General features: G+C 33.9%; 1 pseudogene; it reads right to left on the reverse strand.

Annotated features, from left to right (window-relative positions):
• Window positions 1-201: 201 nt before the first annotated feature.
• Window positions 202-24,371, reverse strand: LOC136208184 (uncharacterized; annotated as a pseudogene).
• Between the last annotated feature and the right edge of the window lie 628 nt (window positions 24,372-24,999).

Genomic DNA, 24,999 nt, shown 5'->3' on the forward strand with positions numbered 1-24,999 from the left:
ATTCATCAGGAAATGTGATTATAGTGAAGCCCCCCAAATTAGTATATGTATCAAAGGGTTTAAGAAATCATGGAGGATCATTATAACCTAAAGTAGAAATTGGTATGTCCGGCTCCAACACAATTAAATTTACAAATATGCATATACACAAACTGAACATGACATTATTGGAAATGAAAGACTAAACCACAAATGGGGACAATTTACTAAACTTCAGTAGCATGAAGAAAAGAGAAACCAGCTACATACAATGAAGAAAAGAGAAATGAGCATATTTGTAGGTAGCACCTTAATCCAATGAAGAAATGAGCATATTAATGAAGAAAAGAGAAACCAGCTTAGCTACATACAATTTTAGAAGCCAGTCTTACACAAAAGATAAAACCAATGGTATTTATAGCTTTTATGCTACCTTATAGGGGTGTTCAAAATTGAGAAGGAGAACATGCAGTGAACAGGAGAAGACAGTTGAGGGATTGCACCAAGCATTTAGTGGGGAACTTGAGTCGATTGACAAGTTTGATAAGCATGTGACCAGATTTCAGATGGAGCAAATGAGATTGGCTGGTGTTTGAATTGTCTTTGAGAAGGAAGGTGAAATCTCAGAAGATAGAAGTCGATTCACTTCGGCATGAAAATATGTGTCTATTGAACCGTTTAAAGGGGAGTGGGGAAGAGATGAGTGCTTTAACTTTTAAGTTAGATAAAACCTTCCTTGAGAAGTATGTCTTCATCAAGGCCTTGTACCTTCTTCTTCAACATCTCAACCTCTGAATTCAGCAGCATATTTTTCTCGGTCAGTTCATTCACTTTCTCAAACAACATATTTCTCTCCCCTGAAGCTTTGGGTAGAATGTCCCTCGCGAACGTCAGCTCCTTAAACGATTCACGAAGCTCATTTTGGAGCTGGTTCATGTTCTCGTCTTTCTTCTGCATCTGTTCAAGAGATTCAAATAAACAAACAACGAAAAAAAAAGAGATTTATCTTCATATAAGGTAGTTTTTCCTTTGGTCATTATATAAGCAACTAACAATGACCAATCTGGTCAATCAAGATGAGTGTTAAACTGACCATTATAATGGCTTGAAGACAACATATATATCTTATAATACTAGAGAGTTCATGCATATAAGTTGAATTACCTGAAGTTCATAGTCTTTCAATTTGTGGCTGCCATGAGAAAGGTTGTCCATTACATTCTGAACTTCACACCTCAGAATGCCATTTCCTCTCATTGCTGCTGCCAGTTCAGCACGCAACTGCTCAGCTTCCATCTCTTCGGAGTACAGCTTCTCTCTTAATAAACTAGTAAGCATAGCTTCTGCTTTCACCTTATATCTTAAGGTCTCCTGCAACAACAGGAAAATGAACAAATGGTATTAAACACCCATAACTAGTTTAAAAGTAAAAAAATAAGTGAATTTATATATATATATATATATATATATATATAATCATGTGTGCATGTGCGTGTGCAAGTGAGTTTGAACGTCTGTGTTTGTGGGTTTGTGTATACAATATTACCTCTGAAGTTAGGTCATTTAGTTTCCCTGATCCATCCCCAATGGTGCACGACTCAGATTTTGAAGCAACTGAGCTGGACTTCTCTTGCAGCACAGAAGATATTGTCCGCAAACTCCTAGTTAAGTTTTCAAATCCACGTTTAAAGCCTTGAACTTTTACATCGGCTTCAACAACAAACTGTCCATCTAACACATTCCTTTTAAGTTCGGTTGCTGAAAGTTGGCTTGCTCCCTCTTTAATGATTTCCAATAACTGAGAGCACAGATAAGCGCTCTCCTTCAGCATTGGCAGTCCTTGATTTTGCAGGCAGCATATACGGGACCATATTTCTTTATCTAACTTAAAAGTTAAAGCACCCAACATATTTTCATGCCGAAGTGAATCGACTTCTATCTTTTGAGATTCCACCTTCCTTCTCAAAGACAATTCAAACACAAGTCAATCTCATTTGCTCCATCTGAAATCTGGTCACATGTTTATCAAACTTGTCAATCAGACTCCTTCTCAAGTTACCCACTAAATGCTTGGTGCAATCCCTCAATTGTCTTCTCCTGTTCACATGGAGTTCTGTAACTCTTTGCACTCCTCATCTTTCTCACTGAAATTCCTTTTGAAGCAACTGAGTTTCAATTTCTAGATGGGTAAGAACATGCATTGAACAGGAGAAGACAATTGAAGGATTGCACCAAGCATTTAGTGGGGAACTTGAGAAGGAGTCGATTGACAAGTTTGATAAGAATGTGACCAGATTTCAGATGGAGCAAATGAGATTGACTAGTGTTGAATTGTCTTTGAGAAGGAAGGTGGAATCTCAGAAGATAGAAGTCGATTCACTTCGGCATGAACGTTTAAGTTAGATAGAAGTCGATTCACAGTTTCCTTTTCCAGCAACATTTCTTTCAAGAGTCTTCTTTTTGGGCCTAGTCTGCTGTGGGTGCTGCTCTCCATCAATATAGAGCTCTAGAACGTTAGTTGAGGCATTACTAGAAGATGAGCTTCCTGATGAATCATGATGGGACTTAGAAGAACCAGGTCTAACTGGTCTACATGCATTTCGAGTAGATAAAGTAAGAGCCCGCCTACTAGCACAAAGCAACAACACAGTAAGCAATCTTAGGAAGCAAAGAAAGAAAATGGGTACGTATAATATAACACCTCGAAATTTCATTTCTGAATTTATGTTATCAATAAAAGCAATGGCTCACCTTAGTGGATGATCATACTGTTCCGCAACACTACTGATACTGCTACAAGGAGATCTACTATGATAATATGGGCAAGAACTATCATTCTGTCCCAATTTATCATCAAGAAAGGCAGCTGACGACATCGAGCGGCTCCTTCTAAGAAATGAACTTGTGCTGGTGCTTTGATACGAGGTTTTGACAATGAACCTTTGGGACTCTGGGAGGCATTCTTACCCTTATCACCCCTTTTATTTTTCAACTCACTTTCTGAAGGAACTTTCCAGTAATCGTCAGCTGATGGAGAAGTAGAATTGTTGTTTAGATTACTGGAGGAAGAATAGCTTACTGTCACTGAACCTGAAAAACAAAAATTAGAAAGGAAAAATCATCTCAAACTCATAATAATCATTGAAATTAGTGGAGAGAAGGAAATGGAATTTTAAAATGTCAAAAGCTATCATGATACCTTTGATATACCTCAACATTAAACAACTAAACCAACAAATAAATTAAAAGTATCCAGATCCGAGATTAATAACTAAAATCTCTAAAATGATTGCTAGTGAAATTACAATACCAGAATTCAACATAAGTTAACAATGATCATAACTCTCGAATGAAGTTCAATTTCTAGATTAAACCACTCAGTTAACATGATCAGAAAAGAATGAAGTTCAATTTCATTAACTGAAATCTTCTCGGTAACCAAACAGAACAAGGAGGAAAGAAAAGAAAGATCCACTTACAACAGCCTACTCTTCTCTCTCTAACGTCAAAAAATAGCCAGAATACACTTTTTGCAAACAAATGAAAATCAAAGAACCTAATAAACCACGAAAAACTAGAAAAAAATTCAAAAAACCAGAAACAAATGATATATATATATATATATATATATATATATATATAAGAAATCTTCACAAGAATTCAAAATTCAAACAGTAAATCAAGGAAATGAAACGGAAACGGAAACGAAATCTTACTTTCTGGCGTAGGTAACTGCGTAAATAGGCCGGCGGCGAGAAGACGTTACTCCACAGGCGAAAATACAGATTAGAGACAGCGGGGGAAAAGTTGTTGTTTGGCAAGTGAAAGACAGTGAGAAGATACAGAGAAGCCTTAACTATCGATGTCTAAATTGATGCTTTTTGAACGTTAAATTGCTTAATTCATATATGTACATCTAAACTCGGCAAGTTTTGCACAATGACACTCTGAATTTTTAAAATAATCTATCTTATATTTATAGTTGGCTTTTAAAAACCCATCGCATATCTATAATTGGCTTTAAAACCTATTAGACACCTATAGTTAACTCATTCGGACCTTCTACACACAAAATCGTTGATCTTTCGTCTTTGACGGATGAGGTGGCATACCGAACGAACTCACGCGTTTTCCTTTTTTTTATAACACGCATACTACCTCGTTCGTTAAAGACGAAAGATCAATGATTTTGTATGTAGGAGGTCTGAATGAGTCAACTATAGATGTGTGATAGGTTTTTAAAACCAACTATAGGTATGTGATAGATTATTTTAAAAAGTTCAGGGTGCCATCAGGCAAAACTTGCCAAGTTTAGGTGTGTATATATCGATTAACCCTTAAATTTATATTGGTGTTATTTTGTACTACATTGATACTTCTCCAAAAACTATATCCCTATATATAATGTTTTATCCTTTTTTATATTAATGTTCTTGTTAGTTAGTTGTATCTTTTATTTATTCTTTCTCTCTTTTTTTTTAACTTTTTTGACTAGTTAAATTTTGATTATCTAATTATTGTAATAAACAATGAAGGATCAATATAATTATTAAATTAAAACAAAATAAAAAGTTAATATTAAAAAAATACTTTTTCAACCTCATTTAAATAAGTCCTAAATTGGTACTATAAAGGGGTAAGAAATACCACATTTACGAAGTTAAGAAAGTAAATATGATCATTAGGGATGAAAAATACCACTTTTATAGAATTAATGGGATAAATAGGAAATTCGATGAGTTGGAAATTGAAAAAATGACTAATTTGGACAAATTAAGATGATTAAAAATACTATTTTCATAGAATTAAGGGATAACTAAAAAATTCCATAAGTTAGAGGGATAAAATAATTAAGGGAAAATTACAAAACTAGGTCAAATGGGAGGTCCATTTATATATTTAACCCATTTACTCAACCTATTACATATCTAGACTCATTTTGTGTGACTTTCCCGTAATACCCCTACCCTTCCCACTTCCCCTCACTCTATCGGTTTCTCTCCCCTGTTCTCCTTGGTGCGCGAAAACGGTTTGGCTCCTCCATTAATGATTTGAAGACTTTTGATCTTCCTATTTGTCTTTAAATTGCATGAAATCTGCACCATGTTTCCAAATCACAATGAAGTTCTCTTTTCATCTCTTGATTCTGCAACTTCCTCACCCTAGAAAACGAAGTCATGGTTCTTCATCTTCCTGTTCGTTAATTGGTTTCTTTCTTCTTGTTACCATTCCAGAAATGGTTATTCTACGTTATTTCCGTCGTTCTTCCCAGTTTATCATACTGTTAGGAGCGAAAAATGTAAGTATCTGCTGTTTCTCCTGCGTTTTCCATGAATTCACTTCGCGTAGTCGATGAATTCGCGGAGATCTGCGAAGAGAACGAGCCTGAAACTTGATGATCTACTTCGCGAATCGATGAATTCGCGACGTTCTGCGAAGAGAAAGAGTCTGAAACGTATGGATCTACCTCGCGAATCTATTAGTTCGCGAAGTCTGCGAATAGATCCTTACGTTTCAGACCTCGCAGACTTCGCGAAAGCATCGATATGCGACGTAGATAGTCACATTTCAGACCTCGCAGACTTCGCGAAAGAATCGTTATGCGAAGTAAAATCACCTCTTCCCATGCACATTTACATTCGCATGCTTCGCTAATTTTCATTTCGCGAATCCAAAATCGTCCTTTTTCATAACTAACACGGTTAATTTTTTCTGTAGATGGTTGAATACGTAACATCCCTTTCTGGAAGGCGGCGTACTGGGCTGCAGGGAATATGATTTTCCTTCCTGTATAGGGATGAACTTCCCCAAGATTGACACATTCACTCCTGAAATGATTCGTTAGGAGAGATTGTATCAATCTCGGGGTGCACCATGGGACACGTCCATCCTATGGTGCCAATCTTCAAAGTGGACCTAACTTAATCCGGTGCCAATTTTAAAGCGGATGAGTAATCTTCGTTTCAAAATTGGTACCAAATTAGTTATTGTGGCAATCTTGTTGTAAATTTTGATAATGTTATGATTTGAATGTTGTTATTTTGGCAATCTTTTTGTAAATTTTGATAATGTTATGATTTGAATGTTATAATCCGTTGTTGTTTGCCCTTTTTTGTTATATACTACTTCGCGAATTAGCTTCAAAACACATCCAGGCTTCGCATATGCGAACTAAATTCATCAAGCAAACCCAAACATTTACTTCGCAGACTTCGCATAGTATGAAATATGCGAAGTCAGGCGGGATGGGGTGAGCCGCGCGTAAATATTGAGGGTATTTTTGGAAAGTCACACAAAATGAATCTAGATATGTAATAGGTTGAGTAAATGAGTTAAATATGTAAATGGGCCTTCCATTTGACCTAGTTTTATAATTTTTCTAATAATTAATTTGGATAAGTTAAACGTCCTGGAGAACCATTAGAAAAAAAAAAAAAAAAAACAATGTTCAACCTTCATTTCCAAGAGATCCTGCAAATCCTATTTTCGCTGCACACCTACTCTCCCTCTGCTCCTAAATTAATTTGAACAGTACCTTAACTTCCTTTGTGCCTCATCTGTCCCATCACAAATCAATTCCTCTTTTTTTTTTTCGCTTTTCTTTCTTTAGTCACCTCGCCTCTTCTTCTCCGATTACAAAAAAGTATTGCTATTTACCACTTCAAATTACTTATCACCGTCCTTATTGAACAATTTTACTTTTGGCATAAAAAAAATTTCGAGAAAATTTTTTTGAGAGAAAATTCAAAATTTAGCCTAAACGGATGCAGCATATCATTCGACCCATGGCGGGAACAGATGCCGCATCCGTTCCCACCATGGGTCGAGCGGTACGCCGCATCCGGTCCCGCCATGGGTCGAACGGTATGCCGCATCCGTTCCCACCACGGGTCGGGCGGTACGTTGCATCCGTTCCCGCCATGGGTCAGGCGGTACGACGCATCCGTTCCCACCATGGGTCGGGTGGTATGCCGCATTCGTTTAGGCCAAATTTTGAAATATGCAAAATCATAAAAATTTTAGTGACGAAAAATACTAAATCATTCAATTTTTTGTGACAAAAAATGAAAAATTCTCCTATTTTTTATGACGAAAAATGCAAAATCGTCATGAAAAATATGTATTATTTTCATGAGTTCTTTGATAAAAAGATGTAAATCTTAATGTTTCCGACTCGTAATCATCCATTTTCGGGGTTCAGATTGTCACACATTAATTATTTTCATAATTTCAATTATTGTTGTTCGGGTTTATGATTTTGGATAGAGAATTTTCAGTTTTTGATCAAAAATTATGAGAAGGGCAAAAAATTCCAAAAGAGGCGGTGATAAGTAATTTAGGGGCGATATTTAGCAGTTGACATTACGAAACAAATTTATCCTTTGATCCCTGCTTTTTCCTAGTTTCACACAAAGTCACCTCAATTTCCTTTAGTTTTTCGACTCATCATCAAACAATTCCAATCCAGGGGCGGAACCAATGGGGGGTTAGGAGGGCTCGAGCCCCGGCAGGTGGTCGGAGAATTGAGAAAAAAAAAATTAGTAATGGTGTCTGATAATATTTTGGATAGAATTATATTGACTCTATGTAGTATTATTTTAATGTTTAAAGATAGATGAGATGATTAAGTATGCTTACTTCAATTTGAAAGGTCTTATGTTCAACTCTCTTCAACCTCATTTTTTTTAAAAGTTTTTATTTTTTTATTTTATTTTTCAATAATTATAAAAACATGTACCATTATTAATTAATTTAAATTGACTCTTTATTTTTATTTTGATAACACATTTGAATTCATTTTTAATATGTCTTTACCATTAAAACAAAGTAGACATATGTAATATTTATTTTTATTATGTCTTTACCATTAAAAAAAAGTAAACATGTTTAATTTTCTATTAGTTCAATGCGAGTTTCTAAAAAAATGATAACATTTTTACAGTTTTAATGCGTTGGAGGCTAAAAAAATTTTGCCAGCCCTAACGGGTTGGATTTTGAAAATTTACCGTCAACCGCACAGTTAATTTCGATTTTTTTTTACGTTTTGAATTTTTTTTACTGATATGTTTGAGCCCCGGGTCATCCGGGGTCCTAGTTCCGCCACTGTCCCAATCCCTCTACAATTCCCATGACATCCGCCCCAACTCTGTCCGCTCCGTCTGATTTTCTACCGACCTCCTCGGCTGCCTTAGCGACTTCCCTTTCCCAAGAGCAAACTGATTCGAATTTTAATACCTTCTTATATACGATGGTCACTGATTCCCCGTCTCCCATTCACTCCACCATGCCTACCCTAGTTCGAACTCAAACTCCTATTTCGGGTGTTCAATCACCTATTCCAAACACAGCTGCCCCTAATCAATTATCTCCCCTAACCAACTCCGTTCCGTCTCTTCCTAACTCCGTTACTGCCTCTTATTTATTTTCTCCATGGAACCCTTACTCGATCCACAATCCCTTATCGGCTGGCTGGACACTGCCACAGCCTCATGTCAATGAGACTCGTCCAGTCGAATGTCCTTATAACCCATTTTTTCAATCAGAAGATGACTAAGGCCTTGTTTGATAACCGACTTAATCACTTAAATTAGAATATTAAGTACTTATTTAATTTAAGTGCGTTTGATAACGGTTGTTTCTTCATCACTTATTTTGATAAGTCAAAATATTTAATTTAACATTTTAAGTTAAATATTATCAACTAATATTTTTATAAAAGTTACATCATTCAATACTTTCAGCACTTATAACATTTAGCACTTATTTTTTTCATCACTTAATTTTCAGTTTTATCAAACGACACCTAAGACTTGTTGTTTTGCTAAAAACAGTGACCACAAAATTGAAAAATTCAAAAACTTGATGATATTTTAAATAATTTTTAAATTTTGAGGCCATTATGTGCTGTTTGGTGAGGAAAGAGAAAGTTTTAGAAAAAGAAAACTCTGAAAATGATAATTTTGGAAAATAAAAATTTAGTTCCATAGTAAACTTGGTACTAACCAACTTTAATTTTTATAATTTTTCATTTTAAGATCGTTAACGGTTATTTTTATAGTGCCAAATTAAAATATTCTCGTTTTTAGCAAAATGAAAGCCTCAATCATTGTTTGGACAGAATTTTTTTTTTATTAAATACCTGTTTGATAAAACGTGAAAACACATGGCCTTTTAGTGTTTACCCTTGTTTTAATTAATTCACTATATTATTAAATTATTATGCTATACATATCATAAGATTTTATTTCGATACTTTTTCATCAATCGGACAACATCGTAATACATTATAAACGGACCGCCTAGCTACTTCGGGTGTTAAGAGATCCATCTTTGTTTCCAACTCCAAGATCAATTGAACCCTTATTTGAGGGATTTTTACGTTGGTGTGACAAGATACCTTTAGAGAGGGGAAATAGGAATTTCATTCAGAATGACCAACATTCATTGTAAAGATGCCTTTTAGCCTTCAAAATTTGTATCTTTTTACTTTTGAGTCTTTTTCTTATTCTTTATTATGCCACTAATTATGATCAAGTACAATTCTGGAGATTTTAAATATTCTGATTGGATCTAACTATTCTCACCCGTAATTGGATGGGGTTGAATAAGTTTTGGTTTATACTGGTGAACAAGAGCCGATGGCATTCGCGATGACGACTAGCATGCTCCCATCGGCCAGATTGTAAGGAGAGCCACCGCTTTTGATGATGAACTAGTTTTTGAAACCACAAAGAATATAGAGATTCTGACGATTCTGGTCATCAAAAAACCAATCAGACGACCAATTTTTTACCCAAAACATCAAATGGTAATTAGAATTTCTAAATCTCAGCCCAACCTTTGTCACACAATTCAGAGGTTAGACTCGATCGAGCTCAGCCCGGACAAAAATTCTAAATCCCAAGTTCAGTTAAGCTCATTCAACTTCTTTTTTTCCATAACATCATATTTAACAGGGTAATTAATTTACTAGTCCCTATATTTTGACAAAACACACTGTTTAGTCCCTATATTTTTAAAAACACACGATAAAGTCCCTAACGTTTTTCTCGGTGAACTGTTTACTCCCTAACGTTTTTCACGGTGAACTGTTTAGTCCATAATGTTTTTCTCGATGAACTGTTTAGTCTCTGCCGTTAGACTCTCATGAAGATTCTGTTAGTCAATTTGGATTTGCGTTCTTCTTTTCCTTTGCTCTAAACTCTAATGCATCTGAAATCAACTTTAAGTGTTATTCTTCTTGATTTTCTTCTTAATCGTTCAAATTCGTAAGCATTGGGTCTATTCTTTTTCTTGTTCTTCATACAAATAGCTTCTTTTTCTAAATTGGATTTCCTATTCTGAAGTTTGAAGGTAAATATTAAGGGTAATTTAGTTATTTCCGAAGTCATAAACACTAAAAAATCTAACAAACAGACGGAAGGACTAAACAGTTCACTGAGAAAAAGGTTAGGGACTTTACCATGTGTTTTTGAAAATACAGGGACTAAATAATGTGTTTTATCAAAATATAGGAACTAATAAATTAATTACCCTATTTAATATTAAAATTTGAGATAAAATATATCCATGGTTCCTAAACTATAATGATTAATGTTATGATCCCGTAAACTTCATTTCGTGATATATAAATCCATGAACTTTACATTAGGCAACCATTAAAGTCTAAATCAAACCAAACTGTCCTAAAAAAAATAAATAATAAAACAATGTCTAAATCAAACCAAACTGTCCTAAAAAAAAAAAAAAAAAAAATGATTTGGACAAATTTAACTACATTATTGACCGATGGTTTTCATCCGGTCATTCGCTATTAGATCTAAGTCCGTAAATAATTTTAATCATCACCTAGTATTTTATCTATGTTATCATAAGTTATGGGTAAATTACATCTATGACCAATGAATTTTACTAATTTTCACAGTATAACCATTAAGCTTTAAAACGTAAAATAAATGAATACATTCTAACTTTATGACCACTAAACTTTGACTAATGTCTCAAAATGACATTCGACGACCCCAAAATGGAAATGTTGAAGAATTAAAATTGTTTAGAAAGACATTTATTATGAAACCACATTTTTTATTTTCCAAAATCAACATTTTTGGAGCTTTCTTCACTTTCTCTCTCATAACCAAACAATACTTGAATGACCTCAAAACGAAAATTTTGAAGAATTAAAGTTTAATAGAATATCATGAATTCTTGAATTTTTTTTATTTTAAAGTCGTCAACGGCCATTTTAAACCTTTGATTGAAGTTTAGTGATAATAATATTAGAAAATATAAAATTGATTGACTTTTATATTATATTTTGAAATTCACTGGTCATACTGTAAAAATGAGTAAAGTTTACTGGCTATATGCGTAACTTACTTCATTAAATTTTTTTAATGAATTTTCTTCGGAGTGGACTTTTATTTAATATACTGTAAAGTTAAAAAAAATTTATGTCTTAAATTTAATTAATTAAATTTTAATTATAGTAACCTCCCAATTAATATTTTCTACATCAAATCTAAAAATACTAGAATGAAATTTTTATCGGACCATATCGATATGCATTTGCTATTTAACAAAGTAATTAGATTGATTTCAGGTTAATTATATTCAACTAAAAAATTAATGAAATTCCTTACCAAAAAAATCAATTTTGAGCATATTATTCATTTTATTTACATTCAAAATTTGTATTTTTTCACTGTTTGAAAGCAGTTTTAGATGTGTAATCTCGTTATAAGGAAAATGTAAAAATCTTAATTCAAACTGTAAAAAATATATTTTTTATAATTTCAAATACGATAAAATTAATAACGTCTTTCTAATAAAATTAGTTGTTCACAGCTTACTAATTTAGTAAGTAAGGGTTTAGTGAAACCAAAGATAAATAATCGGTGACTTAATGCATTCAAATAAAAAAATCCAGAGCTTAATGAATAAAAATGAAAGATGATGGACTTAGTGAATAAAACTCAGATATTATATTTTTATATTATTTGAATGCTGGTGGAATGTGGAGCAATGTTATCAGGCTCGGACCGGACCAGCCGATCCGACCAGTCGAACCGGGAACCGGCGAGGAAGCCGGTCCAAGCCTGGCCAAGTATTTGCATGGTGGGAAAACCGGAGAGACCCGGAATTGAACCGGAACCCGGCTATCCACCCGGGAACCGGTGTGACCCCGGGTCTCAACATTTGCTGGGAAAAATGAGGCGGGCTGGAGAAATTTCAGGCGGGCGGCTGCAAGGCGGGCTTTGACAAATGGTGGGCGGGCTGCAGTTTGAAAATTAAAAAAAATTTAGGCGGGTCCAAAAATTAAATGTTTTGAAAATTAAAACTAATCTATACAAAAAAAATTAACAAAAGTGGTCAAGCTAAGGGATCCTATTTTGGTGCGGCATTCGCGTCGCCCACGTCGTGCGGGTGTGCCCCTAACCCAACAGTTAATCGATATATATAATGTATAAAATTAAAGGCAAAGTACGAAAAAAATACTTGTAGTTTACCTTATTTGCAAATAGAGGTATGTGGTATGTTTTTTTTACAAAACAAGATATTTAAAATTAAACTTTTAAGTAATCGATGACAATAAGAGCATTTTTTTTTTAATTTTTTTTCAATTACATTTATATATTAACAAAACACAGATCCCAAAATCAAATTGCAACTATATAAAATGAATTTAAATATCAATTTAATTCATAAACTGTTAGATTAGTAAAAAACGTAAAATTTCATCATACTATTTATTGTTTCGATTTAGAAAATTATTTTTTTCAGGGGTTATATTTTGTTGATATGTAAGTATAATTTTTATTAAGATAAAAATGTATTTGTTTGTAATTAGAACTTAAATGTGTAATTGTAATACTTTGTTTTATAAATAAAACATATCATAGACATTTATTTGTGAATTTTTAAACCACATGCCTCTGTTTGTAAATTGGGCAAACCACAAGCATTTTTTTCGTACTTTTCCCTAAAATTAATTTTTAATTAGTTATATATATTTAATATATGTAAATATTATTTATTTATTTATTACGTCATCCGGTTCGACCAATCCGAGCCATCCGGTCCGACCAAATGACCTGTGACCCAGTTACCAATTCGGTTTGATGTCCGGTCCGGTTCTAATAACATTGATGTGGAGTTGTCATTTTCTGAGAATTTATTTTTCCAACTTTTCCCTTTTTTAAATAATATAATATTATATTAAAAAACGAGTCGTTTTCATTATTTTTTCCATTCCTCCAGCTAAGTGAATATATATGATTGTTTCATCAATTATTTATAAAGTTGGTGCTTGTATTTCAATACAAGATACCAAGTCAATTCAAGGAATTTAAATTTTGTTTTTCTTATTCCCACACCCCAATAATAATAATAATAATAATAATAATAATAATAATAATAATAAGCTACAAAAATGTTTGATATAACGGATCAAAATCCAAGGGGCTTTGGTAAAGAAATGTCTGATAAAAAAAGTTTATTTATTTATAACGTGACCAATCCAAACCATCCGATCTAACTAACTGACATGTGACTCAATTATGTTTTTTGACTTTTGTTTTGAGGTTAGTACAGCCACTCGACTGTAAGGAGAGGAGCGTACGCCACTCGAGATGAGCACTTTTCAAGCAGCTTTCCTTAACGAAGTCATCTATGTTACCAATGCACGCTTCAAAGAATTGAAAGCTTTCTGGCTCTCGTGTGAGCTAAAATACCTTGCTCAGAGAGTAGACGCAGTTAGCAGTAAATCAGTCTAACCTAAAGAAGTGGGAATTTGAAAGATGAAAGAGAAGGGAGAAGAATTGGCCGCCCACCTATATAGAACATGATTGCTGATAGAACTTCTCTGAGAAACGGCCGCTGCAAAATGAGAAGGAGTAAGTCTTGAAGAAATTGGCGTTGATTTATATAATTCCCCATTGCGAATATCCGTCTCGGCAAGCTCGTACATTAGCTTTAGCAGACCATTTTGGGCTAGGTAACTGCGTCTACTCTATCTTTAACGATATTTTCTTCCAACAACTAAATTATCTAATAGATTTCAAACCGAAAGACAATCCTAGGTCCTACCTTTGGCCGAGCCAGCAAATCTTTCTTCTCTCGCTTTCACCGGTCGAGTTGCTTCCTCCTTGCTTTCAAGTAAAAGGAAATACCGAATAGTAGAAGAGGGAATTAATGTGGGAAAGACAGGTTCAGAAATGGCCGAATTAGCAGTGCTATTTTTCTTACTGATAGTAGTCAATAAGAAATATTGTTTCATAAGGATCATGACTAGACCCAAGTTATAGCAATTGTCTTAGGGCCTTTTTGTTTAAGGGGAGTTGACCTAAGAATCAAAGAAGGTGTTAGCACTTTCAAATTAGCATTAATCTCTATCTGGGTACGATTGGTCATCAGCGCGGTGTCGGTATGTGAAGAGAGGTGAGCCCATGAGGAGTGCGCATCGTCTCGCAAGTGTTTTCCACTTTCCTAGAGAGATGATATTAATCTACAGCGCGACTATGCAGTGGAAAGGAAATACTTTACACGAGAGGTCAAGAGGCGGTGCCGGGTTTAGGGCCACTTGGCAATACCATTTGACCCAAGGGACTGAACTAAGAAGGACGATTACGGGGCGGAGCGACACTCGGCCGTAAGGGAGAGGAAGGATCCTTCTCCGGAGTGAGGACATATCCTAATGAGAGCGGATTCTCTGGTTTCGGAAAATGCATTGCTGTGTTTAAGCATATAGTGGATTTGAATGCTAACTATAAATTCGGTTTAATATCCAATCTGATTCTGATAACATTGTGTTTCGGTATTTCATGAAAACCATTATTCTTCGTAATATATATGGCATAAATATTGTCACGGTACATGACAACAGATTGAGGATGTGGTAAGTCTTGTAGCAAGTAATGCAACCACTGTAATTCAACACATGTTTACCCTTGAGAAGTTTAAGGGAGAGGCATCTTGATGCCGATTTCAACTTCTAAGTCAACGTTTACCCTCCAAGTAATAATGCTGATGTTGATGAAGATCTGGAGCTGAGGGAATTTCCTGAGCCAAACCTTACTCTAGATGATGAAAACAATGCTAATGCTAATCCCGACCGGGAAAATGTTGTAAAAAGAAAAAGATAATGTTCAATAGGGGGAGATATTATGGACCCCAAAGAGAGACATATTATTCCAACCTTGTAAACTTTTTATTTAAAGAAATAGCTTTTATTTATTTATTTTCCCATGTCCTTTTATAATTTTTTTAAGGAGTTGATTATTTTTTTAAAGCTTTTTTATACGTTTCTTTTTTGCGTGACTGCCTCGGTTTGTCGTAGAAAACACATTTTGGGTTTAAAGTAATCGAAACTGGGAAGGAGAACTTGATAAAGGAAAATGTTATTTCAAAAAAAAATTAACTTTAGATTGTGATCGCAACCCTTGTAGCATGTATAGGATTGACCTTTAGTTTAGTCTAAAGATTTCTGAAAAAAAGATCTGAAGCTTTCATTAATATTTTATTGCCACCGAAAGATAATAAACCAAAGAGTCAATTACAAGGATCACCATAGAGACCACCAAAGGACGGGATTTCAGTTACTGGTAGTATTTAGATAAGCCCAAAATATACCTAAAATATCATTAATAATTACGTTAGTTTTGTATTAAATCATGTTAATTATATTTATTAAGAATACTTTTACGTCTATATTTGTTTCTATTATGCAAGGTACTTAATTATTTGGAAAAATCCAAATAGGAGCTAAAACGGAGCAAAAACGAGTAAGAAATCATGTTTTCAGTAAAAGATGCGTACGAGATTCAGAAGCCGCACCGGAGATTTTAGAATCAAAATAAGGAAGCGACACAAAGTGTCTGTCGCGACCGAGATTCTTATTATCTCGATCGCGACACGCGCCCTGCAGCTACTACAGCGAGAATTCCAGCCACTCCTCCTTGTTCCCTATGTCGCGGTAGAGATTCCTGAAATCTCTACAGAGACAGAAACCTTGCAAGGCACATTTTACATGTGTTAATTTCCAAACGACGCATACGTTCATCCGGATAGAGGCGACTCTTCACCAACGGACACGTCTCTTCAAACACACCTCTTGGAATATTATAAATAGATGAAGAAGTTCAGAATTCAATGTTGTTCAATATCGATTATTTCAATGTTGTTATGTTGGTTGTTCTAGTTCGTAGTTTTGTTACACAAACTTGGTATAAAGTTACAAGTTGTGTAAATAGTTTAAGATACGATATGTAGTTCTTATAGTTTAGAGTTCGAGTATTGTTCGAAGATGAGTTTACACTCTGATAGTGGATTCAGCGATCTCTATTTCGAGGATTCAGCGAGAAGAATTAGCGGTCGAAGCACCCCAGGGTCTGACAAGCCTACGAAGTTTGAGGAAAGGATTGACAACCCGGAACTCAAATTAATTAAAATGCTATCCATGTTTCTTCTTCTCTGTTAATTTGTGACGATTCACAATTCATTAATAAATTATCTTTTCAATACAATATATACTTTACTGTTGTTATTTTGGAGTCTGATCAGCGATATTCTCTAAAGTAATAAACTTGGTGTTTTCAATAAAACCCTTTTTACACAAATTTCATTTCAATGGAAACTTTGTTGGACACTTAAAAGAATTAGGATTTATGTTCGGTATGATCGATAGCTCGGCTTATCAAACATAGAACACCAATTTGATTAAGGTAGAAATCTGCTCCGACCCAGGGAGATTTCTACGGTTCAAAGCCCATTAATTGAATTATTAGATAAATTGTTACATCTTAATAATCTGATCAAAGTTATAAGTTAGTTTTCTTGTTTTGTGTAAACAAGTCTCGAATTCTACTTTTACCTAAACTTAATTTCTATATATTGTAATCTTAACTATAACCAAAATTAGGATTAGAAACCAATTTAAACCATTTTAAACCATTAACGTTTTTCTATAATCCTCGAGAAAACGAATGTAATCAAGACAATAAGTTCTAATCAAATTATCATACGTTCCCTGTGGGATCGATATTTTATTACTACAAGCGAAACCGTGCACTTGCGGAATTCGCCTAACATATTTTTAAAGGGAGGTTATGTTTCAAGTTCGAAAGATTGGTTTTTCCATTAAGTTCTTTAGGCGGTAAGTGTATTTACACACTCCACTGTTTGAAACGGGCATTCCCATTTTATCCCTATTTTTTCTTTGCCTTCATGAGCTTGGGATGTTTGGTATTTCAAACTACCAATTCCTAAGGAAAAATCGCATATGTTTTACTCTTTTTTCGTGAGTTGCTTTCATACAGCGGTTGTAAGCGACCATCCTTATAGCCATATGGTTCTGTTTTTCCTCCAAAAAACCGAGTTTTCCTCGAAAATTTCCTTGTTATATGCTTTAAAGTATAAAACTAATCTTGGGTTGGATGCCCCGATTTCCACTGCACAACCGCCTCCGAACTGTATGTAAGAGAGAAAGATATTTCTCCCGTAGCAGTTTTGGAAGTGGTTTCTATAGCCCATAAGACACTCCAATATAGGAAGAAAGAAAAATACAAAATAAATGATAAACAATCAAACCGAATATAGAATAGATCAATCAAAAGTTTTATTCAATAAAGAAAATAAAACAAAGTAAAGAATGTGCTTATCTTCCGGTTAAACACCGGAAGAAAACCTCACACCTGGATGAATGGATAAGGTATAAAATTGGCAACGAGAATGTGCTTATCTTCCGGTTAATCTTATCTTTAACAGCATATATAATATACTTATACTCCATAATATTTGCAAGTTATGCCAATTTTACTTCTAACATCTGAAAGTTGGATCAATTTTCAATTATTATTAATAGAACACTATACATTGTAATAGATCTTGTTTTCTCTATCTTATGTCTTATTATCACTCATCAGTAATCTATTAAAAAGGCATAATACCCATTTTGCTCCCTAAACTAAAACTTTAAAGTCAATTAGAACCTTAAACTATCAAAATCATCGATTAGGTCCATAAACTAACCAAAAACCGACAATTGACACCTTATCGAAAATCATTCGGTTGAACAGTTTCAACTTTTAGGATAGGATGAAGATTCAATTAATGATTTTTACTTAGTTCAGGAACTTGATTGATGATTTTGATAGTTTAAGGTCCTGATTGACTTTGAAACTTTAGTTTGGAGACCCAAATAGGTGTAATGCCTATTAAAAACACATATACACAAGTGAAAAAGTTAATTGTTTTTAAAATTATCTAGTGTTGTGCTCTGCACCAAATCAAAAACACATATGCGTATCTTTGATCTATAACTGTTGAACGATACGAACGTATAACCAGAATACATGACTGCATATAGTACAAATATAGTTAGGAGTAAAATTGGTCTAACTTACTAACGTTAAAAAAAAATTATATTATTTGTAATGTTAGAGGTACTTTTTGGGGCATTTTTACATCTTATCTCGATAACTAAATAATTATACTATCAATATTATTCATATGAATCTTAATAACCAAATGAATTTGGTCATTAACTATTAGATCTATTGTTTATTAAAAAGTATAAGGATATAGAATATTTAAAATTGATAAGTTCATGCGTGTAATAGATTCAAATTAATAAATTCAAGTATATATGATAGATAAAAATATAAACATAAGATTTTAGAATGTAATTATATATTAACCTAATACCTAATTTTAATTAATACACATACACCTTATATTTTTCTTGTATTTATATAAAAATTCGCGGGTTAGTTATATGACCCTTTTTTTTTTTTTTTGGGTAAGAATGGAAGGCTTACAAGCCCCGCAAGCAAACAAAAAACAAAAGCGAAAGCAAGAAAGCGAGGAGAGAAAACTGAGCTAGATACTGATCATTCTAACCGAAGTTCGGCCAGTCCGATCAGCATAAAGAATATCCCGGAGGCCTGCAGGAGGCGCACCACACTCGTGATGTCCCAAGGCGAAAGAGCCTGCGAAATTTGCCATCCAGTCAGCTACTCTGCTTTCTTCCCTGTAAGTATGAGTGAAACGAACAAGCCAATTACGATCCCGAATCTCCTGACTTCAGCGGATTAACCATCCTAGAGGATGGTGAGCACTCGAACTACTGGTCATAAGCATAAGAGCGGGGCTTGAGTCTAATTCAACAACAACTTTCTCGTATCCCCGGTTCCACGCCATCTTTAAACTAAAATAAAGCCCCCATAGCTCGGCTAGGAAGGCAGTACAGATTCCAAGGTTAACAACAAACCCTCCTAGCCAATTCCCATTTCCATCTCTAAGAACACCTCCCGCGGCTCTTGGGCCCGGGTTTCCTTTACTGGCGCCATCCGTGTTCATCTTAACCCAGTCCCCGTCGGGTGGCCTCCAACAGATCCATCTCTCCTCTTTCCCTCTCATGCCAGAAGTCGAGATTAAATTAATAGCCACACAGTACTTTCGTGCCCTTCCTACGATGAACTCCGATTCCAACTCTGAACCTCCTCTACTGTCAAAAATTCTATTGTTTCTGGTTTTCCAGATCCACCAGATTGCAAACCCAAGTCACTGTAATATACTAATATTTCAATAAACATGAGTAAATTGTAAAAATGCTCGCTAAAATTCAAGGTCAGTTTCATAAAATCATTACATTATATTTTAAGGGTATTGCTATTTACCGCCCTTAAATTCCTTACTACCGCCATCTTTTGACAATTTTACCCTTTGCATAATTTTTGATTCAAAATTTGAGAAAAAAAAATTTGAGAGAAAAATTGAAAAATTTGGCCTAAACGGATGCGGCATCCGTTCGGCCCATGGTGGGGGCGGACGCGGCACTCCGACCGACCCATGGCAAGAACGGATGGCGCATCCGCCCCCACCATGGGCCGGGCGGATGCGCCATCCGTTCTCACCATTGGTGGGGCGGAGTGCCACGTCCGCCCCCACCATGGGCCGAACAGATGCCGCATCCGTTTAGGCCAAATTTTGAATGCGCAAAATCGTAAAATTTTTAGTGACGAAAAATACTAAATCGTTCAATTTTTTATGACGAAAAATGCAAAATTCCCCAATTTTTTGTGACAAAAAATACAAAATCGTCATGAAAAATATATATTATTTTCATGAGTTCTTTGATAAAAAAACATAAATTTTAATGTTTCCGACTCGTAATCGTCCATTTTCGTGGTTCAGGTTGTTACACATCAATTATTTTCATAATTTCAATTATTGTTTTTCGGGTTTATGATTTTGGAGAGAGAATTTTTAGTTTTTGATCAAAATTATGAGAAGGGCAAAAAAGTCCAAATGAAGACGGTGATAGTAATTTGAGTGCGGTATTTAGCTGCTCACTATTTTAAACAATAGATAAAAATATTTGATAATAATTAATCAACAACTCGTAATAACTATTTTGAATAAAAACCCATCAATCATAAATAATAAATTAACAATAACAAATAACAAGATTTCATTGTTCAACTCTCTAATTCTATTTAATGTATTGTTTGTTTTTTTCAAAAAAAATAATAATAGTTAAACAAATACACCTACGACTATGTATTTAGAGGATTGAGAGGCGGCTTTAGTTGAAAAAATTCAACCTACACATCATACTTTTATATTTTTACAGTTTAAATGTTGATGAAGTTCCTGTGGAGGATAAGTCTAAGTTCAGTGTGTTTAGGAGCAAGAATATATTAAGTGGTGGTCCCTCTCAAATTGACAGTTCAAATAATAAGGAAAATTAGAATCCCTTTATTAAAGATGCGTTTATTCACGATCTAAAACGGTCACGCATGGAGAATGTCAGTATGGAAGTAGAATCTGATATCATATCAAAAAACGGATATGGGGTTATGAGTCTCATAAGCTGGAACTGTCGTGGGCTGGACAACCCACAGATAATTAGTGTTCTAAAGGACCTGGTGCAAGTCCATAGGCTCATGTTAGTGTTTCTTATGAAGACAATGGTTAAATCAGAACGCATCTAAGAAATATGTAACAGTTTGGTTTTGAGGTCATTTTATCTTGTGTTAGTATCTTAAAAGAACTAGACAATTGCTCAGTCTATTATGTAAAACGTTTAACGAATTTGGCTGCTCATCTCTTAGCTAAGACGGTCAATTCTCAGTCTGTTCATGGTGTGTGGGCATATCCACCACTCTATCTCAATATTGTTTTTTCTTCGATTCTAATAATTAAGAAGTGTTTATTTAAAAAAGAAAAAAAACATTCATAGATATTCAGAATTCAGAAGCTGTCACTATCATTAGAGGTTAACGTTTTGGGTCAGGAGCAATTTTACCTCTAACATCTAAAATGGTGCAATTTTACCTCTAATGTTTGTAGCCAAGAGCAATTTTACCCCTAACGTTGATAAATTGGATCAATTTCAGACACTATTATAAAATAGTCATTTTTTTTCTTTATTTTACACCAATTGCATATCAATTTGTTCTAAAAAAAAGGTTATAATGTTTTTTGTAATTTAATAATAAAATTGGAGATTAATATTTATAAATCCGGTGAATTTTTTGATTTTTTTTGTCTAATTCGTACAAAAGACAGTATATTTTTAATATTTTTTTCACATCCCAGCATATGTTTGTGATTTGTTACTGATAAAATAACGCATGTGTGAAGTGTAGATGACAAGATTCATGACCAAGAAGACAGTTTAATGAATTATTTCTTAAATTGACCAATTTATCAATGTTAGGGGTAAAATTGCTCTTGGCTTCCAACATTAGGAGTAAAATTGCACTATTTTAGATGTTAGGGGTAAAATTGCTTCTGACCCAAAACGTTAAAGGTATTTTTACATGCGCAACTTTCTATAAATCCTTTGATATTGTATTATTAAGCTATTTTAATTAAAAACTTTAAACTTATAGGTATAGTTTGGAAATAATATTTGTATTTTTGGTATTATAATAGTTATATGACAATTTTATAAGTTGGACAAGGGATTCGAATTTTGAACAATTGGGTCGAACTTAGAATGGCCCAAATCCAACGAAAAATCGTCTTTTTACATACAAATCATTATTACTTATAAAATTACAATTAAATTAATTCTTAATACGTGACTACTTTCTATATATCACAAATAAAATATAATTTAATACACTAATTTAAAAATTCTACATACCAAATTAAACTTTAAAAACTATATACCCTTGATCCTTATAATTTATAAATCATAGTTATTAAAATATATTAAAAATGATAATTTAATTAGTTTAACATAATTTAAATCACAATATATTAATGTCATTATTTTATATATGTTATAAATAAAGTATGATTCTATATCCTAATTTAAAAATTATAGACGTCAATACATAAATTCTAAATCCTAGAAAATATATCCCAGATCCCTAATTTATAAATTCTAATCCTAAAATATATTAAAACTACTGATTTTTATTTGACATAATTCAAAATCACTACTTGATATAATTGTAGATAGTTTTTTAAAAGTGAATTTATATGTAAATTTCCCAAAATAATTCTCAATATGCCATTATTTTTTATATATGACAAATAAAGTATGCTTTATACTCTAATTTAAAAATTCTAAACCTAATTTACAAATTCCAAAACCTAGAAAATATATCACAAACCCTTAATTTATAAACCATAATCCTTCAAATATATTAAATATAATAATTTTATTATTTTGATATAATTCAAATTATTACTTAATATACATGTAAATTTCCTAAAATCTAAACAGGTCTTTGAACTTGGGAAGAAAATGTAAAGCAGATTTTATTTGGGCCAGAAAATTTGTAAAGAAAAAGCCCATGACAAGCCTTTCACTTTTTATATGTTGGAATTTGGGTCTTTGTTCTGTACATTATGGGCTTTCTAACTAATATGTAGATGGGCTCTCTGCATTGTTCAATGAAATTATGTCAAAAAAAAAAACAGATTTTAATTTTTATTTACAATTATGAAAATCGTTTTTTATGTATTTTATCATTATATAATTTTAAATCTTAAAATATCATAATATTATAACTTTATCTTTGTTTTTGTCAGATTTTCAGTTAATCAGTGGTAGGAAACAAAAACAATTTAAAAAAACCAATCAAATTTGACATTTAAATAAATTTGTTTAAGAGTTTGAGACACTTGTAAATAATTTGTCAATTATAACTATTGTGTAATTTACCCGTATTCAATAGGGTTGGGGATTTTCTATTTCCCTCATTTAAGGATATTGGAGGCGGAGCCTAGGTCGAAGTCTAGCTATTTATGTCAAAGTGTGATGCCCGCCAAACATGTTGTACGCGATGGACTCATGTGGCGGGTCGGGGACCGAGAAAAAATACGTATCTGGGAGGATCACTGGGTCTCTTCACTTAATGCTCAGTGTTCATTGGTGTGCCTTCTACCTACTCGGCCCCATTTGGTGAAGGAGCTGCTCAACAAGTACAGACTCGGATCCAATTTTACTTAATTCTGTTTTTTCTGTCTCTGATTCTGTAGAAATTACCAAAATTCGAATCAATCCCTCACGCTACAAGGATGAAATCTATTGGGGCCTGCACCAAATGGACGGTTCTCGGTTTGGTCTTGCTATTACCTAACGGAACAACAACGACGGGAGCGACTGGCTCTTCCTTCCTCTTTGTCCAGTACTCCTATCTTCTAGCAGCAATTATGAAAGTTCGTAGTTCCACCTAAAGTTCTGCATTTCAGAACGAAAATAGCAAAGAACCTGCAGCCGTGTAACTGGAATCTCTGCCAGCAGGGTTGCGGATTGACACGACTGTCGAACGTGTGGTTATGACAGGGAGGACCTCCACCACGTCTTCATCCACTGCCCGACGGCCACAACAATCTAGAAGAATGCAGAAATGTCAATCCGATGGGATCGAATTTGGGCACATGATCTCCGAGTGTGGCTCGCGGAATGTTGGTCAGCTTCAAGTACAATCGATAGTGAGTTTGGTTTAATTCTCCTATGGTGGATCTGGTACAAACGCAATCAATTACTACACAAAGGGGTTATAATTAAGTCGAGGTGTTGATAACTAAAGCCATAAGCTTTTATACTGAATGGCAACAGGCTCATTGTTCGTCGCCTCAATAGTTGATCGACAGCTCACCTCGTAACCCTAACAAGGGCTGGTGTCCCCTCTCGATGGTATTACTAAAATAAATTGTGATACCACATGGGAGGGTAATGACCTCCCCGCTAGGGCCAAGGTAGTTGCTTGTAATTGACTAGGCCACGTTCTATTTACTGTTGGTATACCGCTAAAACCATGCTTATCAGCTGAAGCGGCTGAGTTGCACGCTATATGGAAAAGTCTGCTTTTGGCTAGGGAACTCAATGCTACACGCATTTGAATCGAATCAGATGCAAATGGTGTCATTGACGTCGTGCACTGGAGTAGCCCATCTCTTTCTGCACTTCACTATTTGTTTATAGATGTGATCAATTTATCTCAGTCTTTCTCTTTATGTTCCTTTCAGTTTTTGTGTCGAGCTGAGAATCAGGTAGCACATAATTTAGCTAAATGAGCAAAGGATTTACAGGGCAGGTCCTGATATTTTAGAGGCTCCAGGCGAAAGAAAAGATAATGGACACTTAATAAAAAAATTGTACTTAAAAGTCTAAAAATAGAAATTTGGACCCATTTTAAACTTAAAATATCATATTATTAGGTAAATTTTTAGACCTAATGGATATTATAACTAAAATTATAACAAAAAAAAAATAGAGCAAATTACATCAATATTCAAATTCAAATTTTATTTTACAATTAACTCATCCATATATTTATATTTTGTATCTTAGCAGAATTTTATAGTTTTATTTTTAATTTTGTCAAATAATAACTGATTTTGACAAAAAAAAAATACTGAAAAGTTCCTATCGTTTCTATGCTAGAACAGTTTTGAACTGCAAGTATTTGACATAATTAGAAATATTTCTTTTTTTTTAGTACTTGAGACTTGTAAATATTTAATAAATTCATGATTAAACTGTAACTAACCCAA

Source organism: Euphorbia lathyris, chromosome 10 (assembly GCF_963576675.1).
Source record: "Euphorbia lathyris chromosome 10, ddEupLath1.1, whole genome shotgun sequence".
Classification (NCBI taxonomy): Eukaryota; Viridiplantae; Streptophyta; class Magnoliopsida; order Malpighiales; family Euphorbiaceae; genus Euphorbia; species Euphorbia lathyris.